The following is a 14618-nucleotide window of genomic DNA, read 5'->3' as shown; positions in this document are numbered from 1 at the left end:
TGAAAAAAAGCCCAAAAGCAGCTGCAGATACATCAGCAAGAACCACACAGTGAAGTATGGCAGGAATGGGCTTATGATTGTCTCAATATCTGGCATGGAAGATAGCCTTTCGTACACCCACTGCTAGTTGTCTCAGAGTGAGGAAGGTAGAGGTTAACCTAAAGGGGAAAAATCCATGCCTCTTGCAGCCATCTTCATGATGGGCTGGGAATGCTCATGCCCAGTGCAGGTGCCACAGCCCAGAGATGTGCCAAGGGACCCAGTGTGACAGAAAGTGTTTCCAGCAACACAAGCACACACCACAATATCAAGCATGGACAACAGCCTTTAGTGCACCCACAGCTAATTGTCCTGCAGCTGGGAAGGTGGAGCTCTGTGAAAAGGGGGAAATTGACATTTCCCATTCAGTCATACTTACAGTAGGCTGGGAATGCCCCTGAATGGCCTGGTGGCCCAGAACTTCTCTTGAGGGTTGGCATGCACTTGTGATGTAGTACAGCCTTCCCTCAGCAGAGGCCCTAAGAAGGGCACAGCTGGGAAGAGGGGCCCACTCAGAAGTCCCAGGGACCATACACCAATACCAAGGACTTGTGGGTCTGCAGCACAGACATTCTGTGGTGAGACCAAACTGAAGGTTTAGACTCTTGCAACAGCCTTAAATCTCCAAGAACACCTGGGATGTTTGATTATTAAGTGGCCTTGCCTCTCTAACTGCTTAGACACACACCAAATTTTCAGGGCAGATAGCACCAACAACATACTCAAACTTGGTGCACAAATTGGACCCCACAAGAATCAGACCCCCACACACCACAAAGACAAAGTTGGGGAGAACTGACTTGAGGGGAATAGGTGACACATGGACACCATCTGCTTGTTAGAGAAAGCATATGCCATCAAGCTGTAGATCTGACAAATTAGAGATTGGTGTTTCAATAATCCTTCATATCCTAAAAGAACACTATCAAGTAAAGCAAATGCCAAGAGGCCAAAAGCAACAGAAAATTTTAAAGCATATGAAAAAACCAGACAATATGGATAACGCAAACCCAAACACCCAAATCAAAAGGTCAGAGGAGACAGAGTACTTGGAGCCATGAATCAAAGAACTAAAGACAAACAACAAGAGCATGGCACAGGATATAAAGGGCATGAAGAAGAGTGTGGTACAGGACATAAAGGACATGAAGACCCTAGAAGAGCATAAAGAAGAAATTGCAAGAGTAAATAAAAAAATAGATGATCTTATGGAAATAAAAGAAACTGTTGACTGAATTAAAAAATCTGGAGATTCATAGTACAAGACAAAAGGAAACTGAACAATGACTCAGCAGCCTCAAGAAACACAGGAAGAAAAATGGAAGAACAAAAGAAAGAATGGGGAAAAATTAAAAAAAAATCAAAATGGACCTCAGGGATATGATAAATAAAATAAAACATCCAAATTTAAGACCCATTGGTGTCACAGAAGGGGAAGAGAAGGGTAAAGGTCTAGAAAGAGTATTCAAAGAAATTGTTGGGGAAAACTTCCCAAACCTTCTACATAATATAAATACACAAAGCATAAATGTCCAGTGAACTCCAAACAAGCACACTCCAAGACATATTCTGATCAGATGTTCAAATACTGAAGAGAAGGAGCAAGTTCTGTAAGCAGCAAGAGAAAAGCAATTCACCACATTCAAAGAAAACAACATAAGACAAAGTAGTGACTACTCAGCAGCAACCACGGAGGTGAGAAGAAAGTGACATGACATATTTAAAATTCTGAGAGAGAAAAATTTCTAACCAAGAATATTCTATCCAGCAAAACTCTCCTTCCACTTTGAGGGAGAGCTTAAATTTTTAAACAGACAAATAAATGCTGAGAGACTTTGCTAATAAAATACCTGCCCTACTGACAGAGAAACAAAGAAAAGAGAAAGAGATGGGGGAAATTTAACAGACATGTGTAGAACATTACATCCCAAATTACCAGGATACACATTCTTCTCTAGTGATCATGGAACTTTCTCCAGAATAGACCATATGCAGGGACACAAAAAAAGCCTCAGTAAATTAAAAAAAAAATGAATTTATTGAAAGCACATTCTCTGACCACAATGGAATACAAATAGAGGTCAATAACCATCAGAGACTTAGAAAATTCACAAACACCTGTAGGTTAAAAATGAGGGGGAGATGAAATCATTCCCAGATAATCAAAAGCTGAGGGACTTCATCATCAGTAGATAAGTCCTATAAGAAATGCTAAAGGGAATTGTGTAGGCTGAAAGTAAGGGACACCAAACAACTGACTGAAACCACATGAAGATATAAGGATTTCCAGTAAACGTCACATGGTAAATATAAATACAAATACTACTATATTTTTTATTTGTAACTCCATTATTTACTTCCTACAGGATCTAAAAGACATAATGTAATGATAAATCAGTGATTTTGGACTCAATGTAAAATATGTAATTTTTGACAAGAACTACATAATAGTGGGGGAATGAAGGAGCATAGGAACACAGTTTAAGAGTCCTATTGAAGTTAAGTTGGTATCAAAGAAAACAAGATTGTTATAAATTTAAGATTTTATATTTAAGCCCCATGGTAAACACAAAGAAAGTATCAGAGAATATGATCATAGAGATGAAAAGTAGAGTATGGTTTATGAGAACTGGGGAAAGGGGCATTGGGGAGTTAATAAGAAATGAGTGTAGGGTTTCTGTTTGTGGTAAGGGAAAATTTCTAGTAATGGAAGGTGGGAAGGTGATGGCATTGCAACATTGTGAATGTGATTAATTCCCATAATGGAATCCTTGAGAGGGGCTGGAATGGGAAGATTTATGCTGTATATATGTTTCCACAATTGAAAATAAAGGACAGTCTAAATTGATAGTGACAATCAAATTCTGGATAGGATCTGAGGATGGAGGAGAGGAGGCTCAAAGGAACACATTTGGGACATAAGGAAAAAATGAAATATAGAATGTAAGCTTTGTATCAATGTTGAATTTCTTGAACTTCTTAGCTGCTCTTAATGTGATTGCATAAATTAATGTTCTTGTTCATGGGAAATGTATATGTGAATTATATTGTTTGTTCAAGGATTTGTGCAGCTTGCTCTCATATGTTCAGAAGACAGAACAGTAGGTAATGGATGATAGATAGGGAGGGAGGGAGGAAAAGAAAGAAATGGTGGAGTGAAAGGATGTTAAAGTTGGTGGATCTGGGTATCAGTGGAGGGGGGTTGGGTTATGCTGGAATTCTTTGTATGGGGTTTGTATTATTTTTGCAACTGTTCCTGTAAGTTTAAATTTATTTCAAAATAAAATTTGAAAAAAAAACACAAAAAGACATAATAAGACTGCTACTACACAATAGAGGTAATGAAGAGTTTGGGATACAGGGTATTGACTATGGCATCTCTTAGTACTACTATGTCCTGTGGGTATGAGTATAGTCAATAGAAAACTTCAACAACCCAATCTAAGCAGGGTTACCAATGGCCCAGAAACTTCAGGAATGGAGTTTTGAGTCAGCACCTCAAGCAAAGGACCATGGTCAGCTGAGGTACTTGCCATGGATAAAAGAAATATGGAATGTGTAGTTGAAGCTAAACCACATGATCAGTTACAGAAAAGAGGGCTATAATGGTTATGAATATTCCTTCCTTTTTTTTATGAGTATGATTGAATATATATAAACTAATATCCTTGTTTTCTTCCCTATCTTAGGCCATTATTGTATGACATAAATTTGTTAACTTCATGTCATATTATTTATGTTATAAGATATAGTTTGTATCTAGGACTATTCTGGAGAAAGCTGGTGAATTTCCAGTTATAGGCAGGACACTTGAGTATTGGTAGGTGAATATATGACATTACTCTTTATTTAGAGATTAAGTATGGCTTGAGGAGATGTGTATGGGTGCCCAGTAGAAAAAGGATGAACTGTGATGTTTAAGTTCTTGGGTCAACTTGACTAGGTTATGGTGTCCAGTGTTTTGGTCCTTGAAGCACTGGCCTGTTTTATTACTATGAGGACTTAAAATATCAGTAAGTTGAACTCCATCTATGACTGATTACATCTACAGTTAACTGAGGAATTTGCCTTTAACAATAAGAGATGTCTTATCCAAAAACAGGGTCTTAAAATGGGAAGTGATTCTTTCAGCAGTCATAAGGGAGAATTTCCATCTCTAATTTACTAGGCAAGCTTCTCCTGGGGAATTCATTGAAAACTATCAGAGTTTCTAGCTTGTGGGCTGTCCTATGGAATTTAGACTTTCCTATTCCCATAGTCATGAGTCAATTCCTATAAAAATACTCATGTCATTTACAACATATTCTGTTTCCTTAGAGAAAATACAAAGGGATAATATTCTGCAACCAACTAATCAAATAATACAGAGGGATAATATTCTGCAATCAACTTTTGTAGCAGGAATACTGCAAATTACAGTTAATGAAACCACTTAGTTGGCTCTTCCTTCAGTACCTATGGAGACATCATGAATGCCTCCTGTAGTTCTTCTGTTCCTTTTATACTCTAAGGGGAGGAAAGAATGACACCAACCAAAAGAAAGTCTTCAGGGAGCCTGTTTGAAGTCCCAGGATAGAAGAGAACTCTCCAGTTCTCCAAACAAGAAATTATGAATATACTTCTCACAACAGGTATCTCAGGCTATGGCTTTCCCTGCACCTTGGCAGCAGGGAAAAAAAGATACCAAGAAAAAATGAAAACAGAACTGTTCATGTTTATAACATAGATACCATGAGACAGTCCATAATATAGGGTGAAAACCAATGGATCCATAGACATCACCAGTGAGGAGATAGGGAGCAGGTTTAATTCCCTTTAAGCCAAATTCTGTAGATGCTTCTCTGCTTCAATACTCAGACTTACTGATGAGAAGTATTTGCAACAAAATGTAACTAATATCCCATTCCAGAAAAATTGTCGAACAGAAAACAGGATGTGGGTATAACTTTGGAAATATCTATGTTGTTCTTCACTTGTCTTGGGAGTAATAGAGATGCAGGCCAAATGACTGTAGTTTTTATGATTTTCGTTATTTCTATAGGCAGAAACAATATGTTTCCTCAGTCATTCCTATGGCAAATAATGGGCATGACTGTGGCTAGAAAATTAAAACCACAGTGCAATTTTTTTTATTTTATTCATAAATATTTTATTTATAACTATAAATAAATAAAAATAAATATTTTACATACATTTATAAAATAAATAAAATTCCTCAATTTCATAGGTTATTTTTTAAAATTGATTTAGAGTTAATTTTCTCTACACTTCAGTCCTGCCTAAGTTAATATATGTTATGTCTGCAATCCTAATATTATTACAGGCAGAATTAAGTTAACATGACATGTCTTAGGAAAAGGGGAGGAGTTTCTCCATTGTGGAGAGCCGTCTCCCGGGACGGGCATAGCGCATGCGCTGTAAACCTGCTCCAAAGTCCCCCCGCCCATCGAGTGGTGCCAAGATGGCGCCCACATCCTGCTTCCGGCTTCTGATGTATGTAACCACCCGCTGTATTCACCAATCATGCTTGTGTGCGTGGCGTTAGCCCATTGGATACACGCAAGGTTTATAAGAAAGTTCCCGGGCAAAGCTCGGGGAGACAGCCCACAAGGAGCCGTACCTGACGGCCGCATCGAGGTTGTTCTCCCCCGAGGTGTCTCGCCCCGGGTGGAACCTGTAAAGATGATGATTGCCTAGTCCCATTAAAAGTTTATCTGCTTTACCACCGCGAGTCCTGAGTGATCACAAGTGCTCCGGGTAAGACGTTGTCCGCACCCTCTCTCCCCTTATCTCTCTGGTCCCCATCGCCGGCCGACCGAGGACTCGAGGCGGGGCGGAGAAAGCGCCGGACACTCCATGGCATGACATTGGCTTGATTCTGTTGTCAAACTCTTACTTATATTCTTTTCAAATAGTTAATTTAGGTTGATTCCTGGAAAAAAATTTTACACAATATTCCTTTCATAAGAGGAATAAGAAACCCATTGCATCCTTGGTGTAACATGAATAATACAAATTTTAATGATTCTTTTAAAGAATTATGAAATCAAAATAATGCAAAAGATTAAAATATATTAGTCCAAGCTCTTTCATCCAGTTTGACAAAACTATAGATAATAGGTGTATTGCTAGACATAATATTTTCCAAATATTTTTGAATAGTGTTATAGCCTGCAAATATTACAATTTTATCTTTCTTACCCTGAGAAATATGGCAGAAACCTTAAAAATTTTTAGGGGATTAATATAAATAACTTGGGATAGCAGCACATGTAAAATATATCCTAAGCATACTAATATTACTTTAAAATTTTAAATAGGTAATTCATGATTTCTATTATATATATCTTGAAATATTATCTACTGTATCAACAGTGTAACACAGAGAAACCTAGTAAGTGATTTAAAGCGTTTATTATTTTTTCAGTAGAATATTCTGATTCAAAACTTCCATAAATGTTTAAAATCAGACATTGTAGATGTTAACTCAAATGACTCCATGTTAAATTCAGCTGTCTTTTGGATTGTGATATAGGAGTTCTCAAGTTTCTGACTGTACTGCAGGGACTTTATAAACACCAGTTGAATAAAGATATTTTACATATATAATAATTTTTATGGATACTAAAAGCAATTTTTACTTTATATTTATCTTCTGAATATTCTGGCTCTAAAGCTTGTGTATTTTAAAATGCTTAATGAAAAGCTGCTATTTCTCAAAAATATCTAACTCTTCTAAAATTTATTTGTTTGACAATTCTTAACCACTATGGGAAAATAGGTAGGCATAACTATTTTTAAGACAAGCAAGTCAAAGTTTAGGGAATTTAAAACAATATATAAAAACAAAATCTCATTCATGTAAATTTTTAATACTACTCATTGTTTTGTTTACTGAACAGAATTTCATACATGTACCAACCTCCCAGCATCCCCTATTTGATTCCTAAATCAAGAGTCATAAAGTCAAATTATGCATACTGCTTTGTCTCAATGGTCATAATTACATGGCTGAGGAACTCCAGTCCATGAAACTCCTCATCCCTGGCCTCTGTCCTGCTCTATGCTTTTGATTTCTCATCACACTCCAGTGATGGGACAATGTCATGTTCTTCCATGCAAAAACATTACATGTATTAGTGTGGATTGTGGTCTTTTAAATCAACTTGCTAATTTCAAAATCAGTACCACCACTATAATGTTGTAACTATCAGACAGCTACTTACTCCCTCAGTTTCTTCATCTATATAATGTGGATTATTGGAATTCTTACTTTGGAGATTTGTTTGGAAAATTGAAGAAGAGAAATCCATGTTCAGAATGATGACAATTTTTTTCTAAGCCAATATGTATCATTATTGTTAGAGATACATATCATCATTAGCAAATGAATATAAGAATATCTAAGCCTTGTTTTTTGCTCATATGACACCTTTCTGGGCTTTATTGATTCATTCCAGATCAGAGATGATGAAGTATGGGTGCAACAAACCAAACAACAGTGAGGGAGTTCATTTTTCTTGGATTTTCTGATATTCCCCAACTGCAACTCACATTATTTTTTATGTTCGTTATTGTTTACCTGCTCTCCCTCACAGGAAATACCCTCATAATTTACATTGTCCTCTAGATCCCACACTCCAGACACCTATGTACATTTTCCTAGGAAATTTGTCCTTCTTGGAAATCTGGTACACTGCTGCTACAGTGCCTAAACTGCTGGCTACATGCCTCTTACAGTTTGTCACTATCTCTGTTTCAGGTTGTATAACCCAGTGCTACCTCTTTTTCTCCTTGGATGCTACTGAGTGCATCCTGCTAGCAATGTTGGCCTATGATAGGTACCTGGCCATATGTAACCCTCTTCACTACTCACTCCTCATGAGTGTTCAGGTTTGCTTACAGTTTTCAGCTGGATCTTGGCTTGGGGGCTTCATTGCCCCTCTCCTACCTACCATGCTTATCTCTCACCTCAACTTCTGTGGCTCCCAGAAGATCAATCATTTCTTTTGTGATGAAGACACCATTTTCAAACTCTCATGCTCAGATATATTCTTGGAGGGGGCCTTGAGTTACACATGTACCTCCACTGTGATTCTAAGTTCTTTCCTACTTACTATGTCATCCTATGGCCAAATTGTAGCCACAATAGTAAGAATGTCTTCACAGTAGGCTTGGAAGAAAACTTTCCCACATGTGCTTTCCACCACACTGTGGTCACCATCTATTTTGGCACCATCATCTTTGCCTACATTCGGCCTCCAGCCAACCAGTTTCACCATTGGGAAAACCATGTCAGTGTTCTATCGTGTGGTCACCCCATTGTTAAACCCTCTCATGTATACTTTTAGAAACAAAGATGTGAAGAAAGCTTTCAGGAAAGTTCTAGCACAAAAGAGATTGCTCTTAGCTTGAAACATAAAGGCGTTTTGGAGATTAACTAAAATGAGCAATGTAGAGTGGATTTCCCAACAATATTGACAAATAGTAAGTATTGGAAAATTATTATATTATGAATTTTTTTCCCATTATTATGTATCATCCTCATATGTGAATGAAAAGATTTAAGATTTTCAGTGTATTTTAGTATAGTTTGGGATCTTAAAGGAAAGCAAGGATGCTTGAAGAAAAATATTCCAAACCCATCTTTTTAAAGTGAATATATTTCATTGTTTGCTTCCTAAACCATCACAATTCAAAATGTGATGTGTGATGCAGCAGTATTAAGGTCATCTAAGAGACTGTGAGAAACACATAATCTCAGACTACATCTGAGCCCTCCTGAATGCATTTTAACCAGGTCCCTGGGTGATTGGTATACTAATTAAATTTTTGGAAGCACTATTTTAAGCAACCAAGGTTTCAAATGGTCAATTTTTAATAAGAAAACAAAATGAAATCAAACACTTGTGGTATATGCAAATGTTTGAAATTTCCCCATATTAAATTTTGATGTATAAACATATGGAATATATGAATATTATAATAAATAATTTTTCTGAGTACCTAGTCAGTTTTCATTTTTAAAGAGGTATAAATTCACAGATCTTGTTTTCAAAATTACCTTTACTTATAAATGTGGAATTTATGTCATAGATCTTTCTTAAACTTTCTATTTTCATCAGATTATCAATAGCTATATGCACACTGAAAAAAACAACATGGAAACATTCTGAATCAGAGAAAAATTTCTCTTTGTACTCCTAACTGAAGGGAGATTCTCTTACCTGACTAATGGTCATAATCATTCGAGAATCTGTGTTCTTGGGATAATGTGTATTAATATATGCATATCTTATCCAGCTTTCTCCTTGTCACTTCACCTCTCCTATAATGTTATGTTTCCTCCTTTTGATATGACAAAATCAGAGTTTTATGTGGGCTGCCTACACCAACTCAGACCTCATGGGTCACAAAATCTGTTCCAATTTAAACACTTACAAAAGATGCTTGGTTGTCCAATTAATTCATTTAATACTGACATTTTATTTTTGTAAATTTTTAAAACTTAGTTTTAAAAAATACAGTAAATGTAATGAGTGGTTTCACTGGAAATGGGGAAATTTGACAATAAAACTAGTTATCACATTTAATTTAGGAAGGATGCTTTAAAGCTGATAATCCTGAAACACAGCATGAGTAAAATAAAATAAAATCACAGGAAATAAAATCATAAACTAGTAGCACAAAATAAAATGTAAACATGAGGAGAAAGGAAGTCAAAGTAAAAGTCAAAAAATATTTTAACATTTTGATTATAAAAGGTGAGAGCATTTGAAGAAAATTCTGAAATGTAAAGACAAACAATATTAAAAATAGAAGGAAATATTCCTGATTGGCTGTTTCCTAAATCTTGACACTACTTTAGTATACACATTTTTACCAGCTGGGTTGAATATGCATGTATATGTTTACTTTTCACACTTTTCATAAGCATTTATGCAACTTCCCATACAGGTAAATTATTTTTAACTGTCTTATTTTTTGGCTATATGTTATTCTGTAGTGTAAATTTGCTAAAATAAATGCTATTTACATTTTGAATTTTAAGTTTTATTATGTTTGTTCCTTCAAAATGCTGCTGAAACGACTTCCTATGTAAAATATGTCAGCTTCACCGATCATTTCTTTGTGAATACAGGCATTAACTGTGGAAGTCGTCATGTACAAAAGTACACTCATCTTTTTATTTTATCACCTCTGAAGGTAATCTTATGTAATGGGACACCACCTGTTTAAGTTGGAAATCACCTTTGGATCTTCCTTGTCATCCCTTACTCCATCACTGTTCATTGCAAATCAATCAACAATCCTTGCTTATTTTTGCTATCAAATAATGACATATTTCCATCTCTAAGACCCAAACTAAATATGAGTTATGCATTGCTGTATGTTGGGTGCCACTGTAATCTCCTCATGGGTCTGTCCAATTCTTCATAGAGCATCTCACAAACCATAATCCATGGACTCAACTAGAGGTAATGTGTTGTAACAAATTAATTAGGTCTGATTCTTCCTTCTTAAAGCTGATCAACACCAATGCATTGTTTTAACAATAATAACCAAACTGCTGATCCTGACCTAGGAACACTGCATGACATCTCTTATCTCTATGTTCCTTCTCCTTGTCAGAGTTATAGCCACACTACTTGTCGTATCACCATAAACTTGCCATGCACTTTCCTAAAGAAATATTTGAATATGATGCTCATTCCCTAGAAAGAGACTCCCTACCCCAGCAATCTGGTTGTGCACTCATCCTTCAGGATCACCTCATGCATCACTGTCTTAAGGAAAATTCCTTGACTTCACTAAGCAAACTCAAGGCTCTGAAAAATCACTTTCTTCCATTCACCGGGTGCATTTCACTCAAACTTTGTTCAGCATAACTTCATATATTCTATATGGTTATAATATCAGGTGATTTAATTCATATTATTATATTCTAAATCTAAAATTGAACTGTGTCACATTTTTCAAAAATACATACTATAGAAGTTAAATATCCAGAAATATATTTATAAATAGCATTTACATTATATTTGATTCCAGGATAAACAAAGCATGTTTTATTAAATATTTTGGACATTCTATATTTTAAAAATATCCTTAGTACTGATTTTCTGGATATTCCCAATTTTTAATATTTCAAGCAGTACTGCAATGTACGTGTGTGTATGTTTGTGTATATGTGGGTTCATATGAATATATGATGAATTATCAGATGTACAGTTGTTAATATAAGAGAAAATGCATTCATAAATTTAACACATATTGAAAAGCTTTCCTCAGTAGGAACTGTAAAGATTTGTACCTCCAGAGCGATGTTTAATTGCCAATGGCCATGAAAGAATGACATTTACTCTGCATCTTATTAAGACTGTTTATTTTCAAAATGTTGGATTTTGCCAATCTGGCAGATGAGAAATATTTTGAGGTTTAGTTATTATTTTCATTATGAATAAATTTGTTACTTCACATATAAATATATAAGAGTTGGTGTTATGTGAATTTAATACATGTAAAATCTTTCTTCAAGTGTTTTCCTCATTTTCTGTTGTGTTATTGTACTTTTTCTTCTCCAAATCAGTACTTTATTTATAATAATCATTAACCTTTGGCTAATTTGAGTTGCAAACATCTTGCCTGATTGCCATTTTAAATTAATATTTATTTTTTGAAACTATATTTTATTTTCATTTAGTTATAAAATTTACATTTACTTTTCTTTTTATGCTTTAAAACTGAGCCAGAAATACCTGCCTTAACCAATGTCTCAAAGATTTCAACATGTTTACCTCCAGTACTCTCATTTCTTGAAATTAAAAGAAAAAGAAACAAAAACACTTTAGTTCATCATTTTACTCTATTAACCTGCTTTTTGGTTTGATGTGTAGATCATATGTGTATACGTGATAAAAATTTATTCATCACAAGATCATGAGTCAAACAGCAAATGATTTTCAAGTAGATTTCCCATAAATATTGGATACATGTTAAATAATTATGTACTCTTCCATTAGTCTTTCTATCTCTGTGAGTTCAATCCACCCTTCTTTAATCACTGGTGATTTATAGCACATTAATTTAGCTGTTAGGGAAAATTCTACTTCATGGATCTTATTCTTCAGACATTTATCAATTGTATTTGAGTTTATTTCTTCATTTAAGCACAAGAGCAGCATATATATTTTTATAGTTTATATTTCAATTGAGAATCAAAGGAAATATGTCAGCTAATTAAGGGTGAAATGATATCATTAAAAGAATGAGGCTTATTTTCCAAGAGAAGGAGGACTTAAAATTTCTAAAGAATATTCCTATATTTTTCTTCAAGAGAAACACTCAGACTCCATCTGAGTCAGGACATTTCTTTTCTGGAATAGGAGGCTTTGGGTCAGAGATATTTTTGGCTTATTTTTCCTTTCCATAGTGTCCCAGCCTATAGACCCTAGAATTCTGCTACTACTGCAGAATTTCACAGTTATTTTCTCAGCTGTAGAATGTGTGCTCTTCAACTAGAAGCTCTTATAGGGGACTTAGGCAGTTAAACACAAACAGAATGGAAAGGAAGGGCTGTGGTCATCCTATGTTCTCCTTCATGTAAACAATGTATGCATTACAGCTAGAGGCCATAATCCTTGCTTTAAGCTCAAGTCTCATCCTACTGGTAAAATATTCAGCCAATGAAGAGAAAAATATGATTATATTCAACTACTGTGAATGTATGTTAACTGATGAAGCTAGTTTTCTATGTGCCTGTGTCATTCTGGGTTATAAAGAAAAGCCATGGCTGTTATCTTCTCAAATATTAGCATTATAACAACATCTCTTCTATACAGGATAGTGCTGAAGCAGCATCTAAACTGGATACAGTGGGCATCACTCCTGATTCTGCTTTTGTCTGTTGTGACTCTGATAGAACTGAAACTTCACAGCATAACTTGGCAGAACATGGATTTCAACATGATGCTTTCTTCAGCCCACACAATTCCTGCCTTCTTTTCAGAAGTGAGTGTTCCAGGAAAGATAATTGTCTGTGAAAAGAATGGATTTTCCTGAAGCTAAGTGGAAGAACATTACAGTCAGGGTTTTCAGCCACATCCTCTTGCTTGGGCCATTTTCTTATTATAGGTCAGTGTTTTATTTCTTCAATGGCCAGTATATATAATGAAAAGGTATTCAAGGAAGGAAAGAGCTCACTGAAGTCATCTTCATACAGAAAAGCAAACTCTATTTATTTTGCATTCTTTTTAAACCAACTGACCCTGGGTCTTCAGAGCAGTAACCATGACCAGATTAAGAACTCCAGATAATTTTTATGGCCACAGTGCATTTTCAGTGGCCCTTATCTTTGTAATTAGATTCCAGGACCTCTCAGGGGCTTTCATTCTGAAGTTTCAGGATAACATGTTCCATGTCTTGGCTGAAGTCACCACTGTTATCACCACAACTGTATCTGTCCTGATCTTTAACTTCAGGCCTACCTTGGAGTTTTTCTTGGATGACCCATCTGTCCTCTCCATATTTATTTACAATACCAGCAATTCTCAAGGTATAGACTATGCACCTATGCAAGAAAGGATCTGACATCTAAGAGGCAGATTTTGGGAGCACTCAAGTGGGGATGGAGAGGAACTAGAAAGACTTATCAAACCCAAAAGTGACATTGAATCAGATGAAGATACTTTCTAATTGGTACCCAAATAATTGGCAGCTCTTACAAACCTAATTTTCTCATTCTCAGCATTTGTAATATTTATCATTTCACCCTGATAAACTAAGATCATTTCTAAAAATAATACTCTACATACATATAGCCACTCTCTAAATGGTTCCATCCAAGGTTCAGAGACCCCAAAGGCTGAAAAGTTTAAAGAAACTGACATAGAAGTATAGTATAGAGACAAACAGCAATGGGCTGGTACTTGATAAGTCAGCTAGATATATTTGCAGATTGTTTATCTTGTCTTCCAAGTTTCCAACAAAATTTGCAATACACATTACATTCAGCTACATCCTATAAATGTACAAATAAACATTTTACCAGATATTAATAATTTTGTAGCTCTAATTTGCATGTGAAACTCTTCCCTTTTTTATAATTATAAATACCTCCTAACTTGTCCCTTGAATTTTTTTCTTCCAATTTTGATATATAGTCACATACCATAATATCATCCACAGTGCACAGTTGTTCACAGTTTCATCATAGTTGTGCATTCATCACCACATTCATTTTTTGAACATTTTCGTTACTCCAAAAAATAATAAAAATAAGAATAAAAATGAAAGTAACAAAGAACACCCAAAACAAACCATGTTCCCCATCCTCCCTATTTTTCATTTATATTTGTTCCCCACTTTTCTACTCATCTGTCCCTACACACTGGACATTTGTCCCTTGAATTTTGAGGCCCTAGAGATAATTGCAATTAAAAGAAATGGTAGTATTTCTAAAAAATTTTGCTGAAGGACCTAAGTACCTGGCCACACCATAGAATTTGTGGTGACATTGTGCATGCTAAATGTTTTGCTGAAGAAACTTATTCTACATGAATAAGCTTCAAAGTAAATGA

The 14618-nt window shown here is 35.4% G+C and overlaps 2 pseudogenes; both read left to right on the top strand.

Annotated features, from left to right (window-relative positions):
* Window positions 1–7516: 7516 nt before the first annotated feature.
* Window positions 7517–8454, top strand: LOC119525795 (annotated as a pseudogene).
* Window positions 8455–12601: 4147 nt separating this feature from the next.
* On the top strand, window positions 12602–13734 carry LOC119525798 (annotated as a pseudogene).
* Window positions 13735–14618: the final 884 nt, after the last annotated feature.

Source organism: Choloepus didactylus, assembly GCF_015220235.1.
Source record: "Choloepus didactylus isolate mChoDid1 chromosome 26 unlocalized genomic scaffold, mChoDid1.pri SUPER_26_unloc3, whole genome shotgun sequence".
Lineage (NCBI taxonomy): Eukaryota > Metazoa > Chordata > Mammalia > Pilosa > Megalonychidae > Choloepus > Choloepus didactylus.
This window is presented reverse-complemented; position numbering and strand designations above follow the sequence as displayed.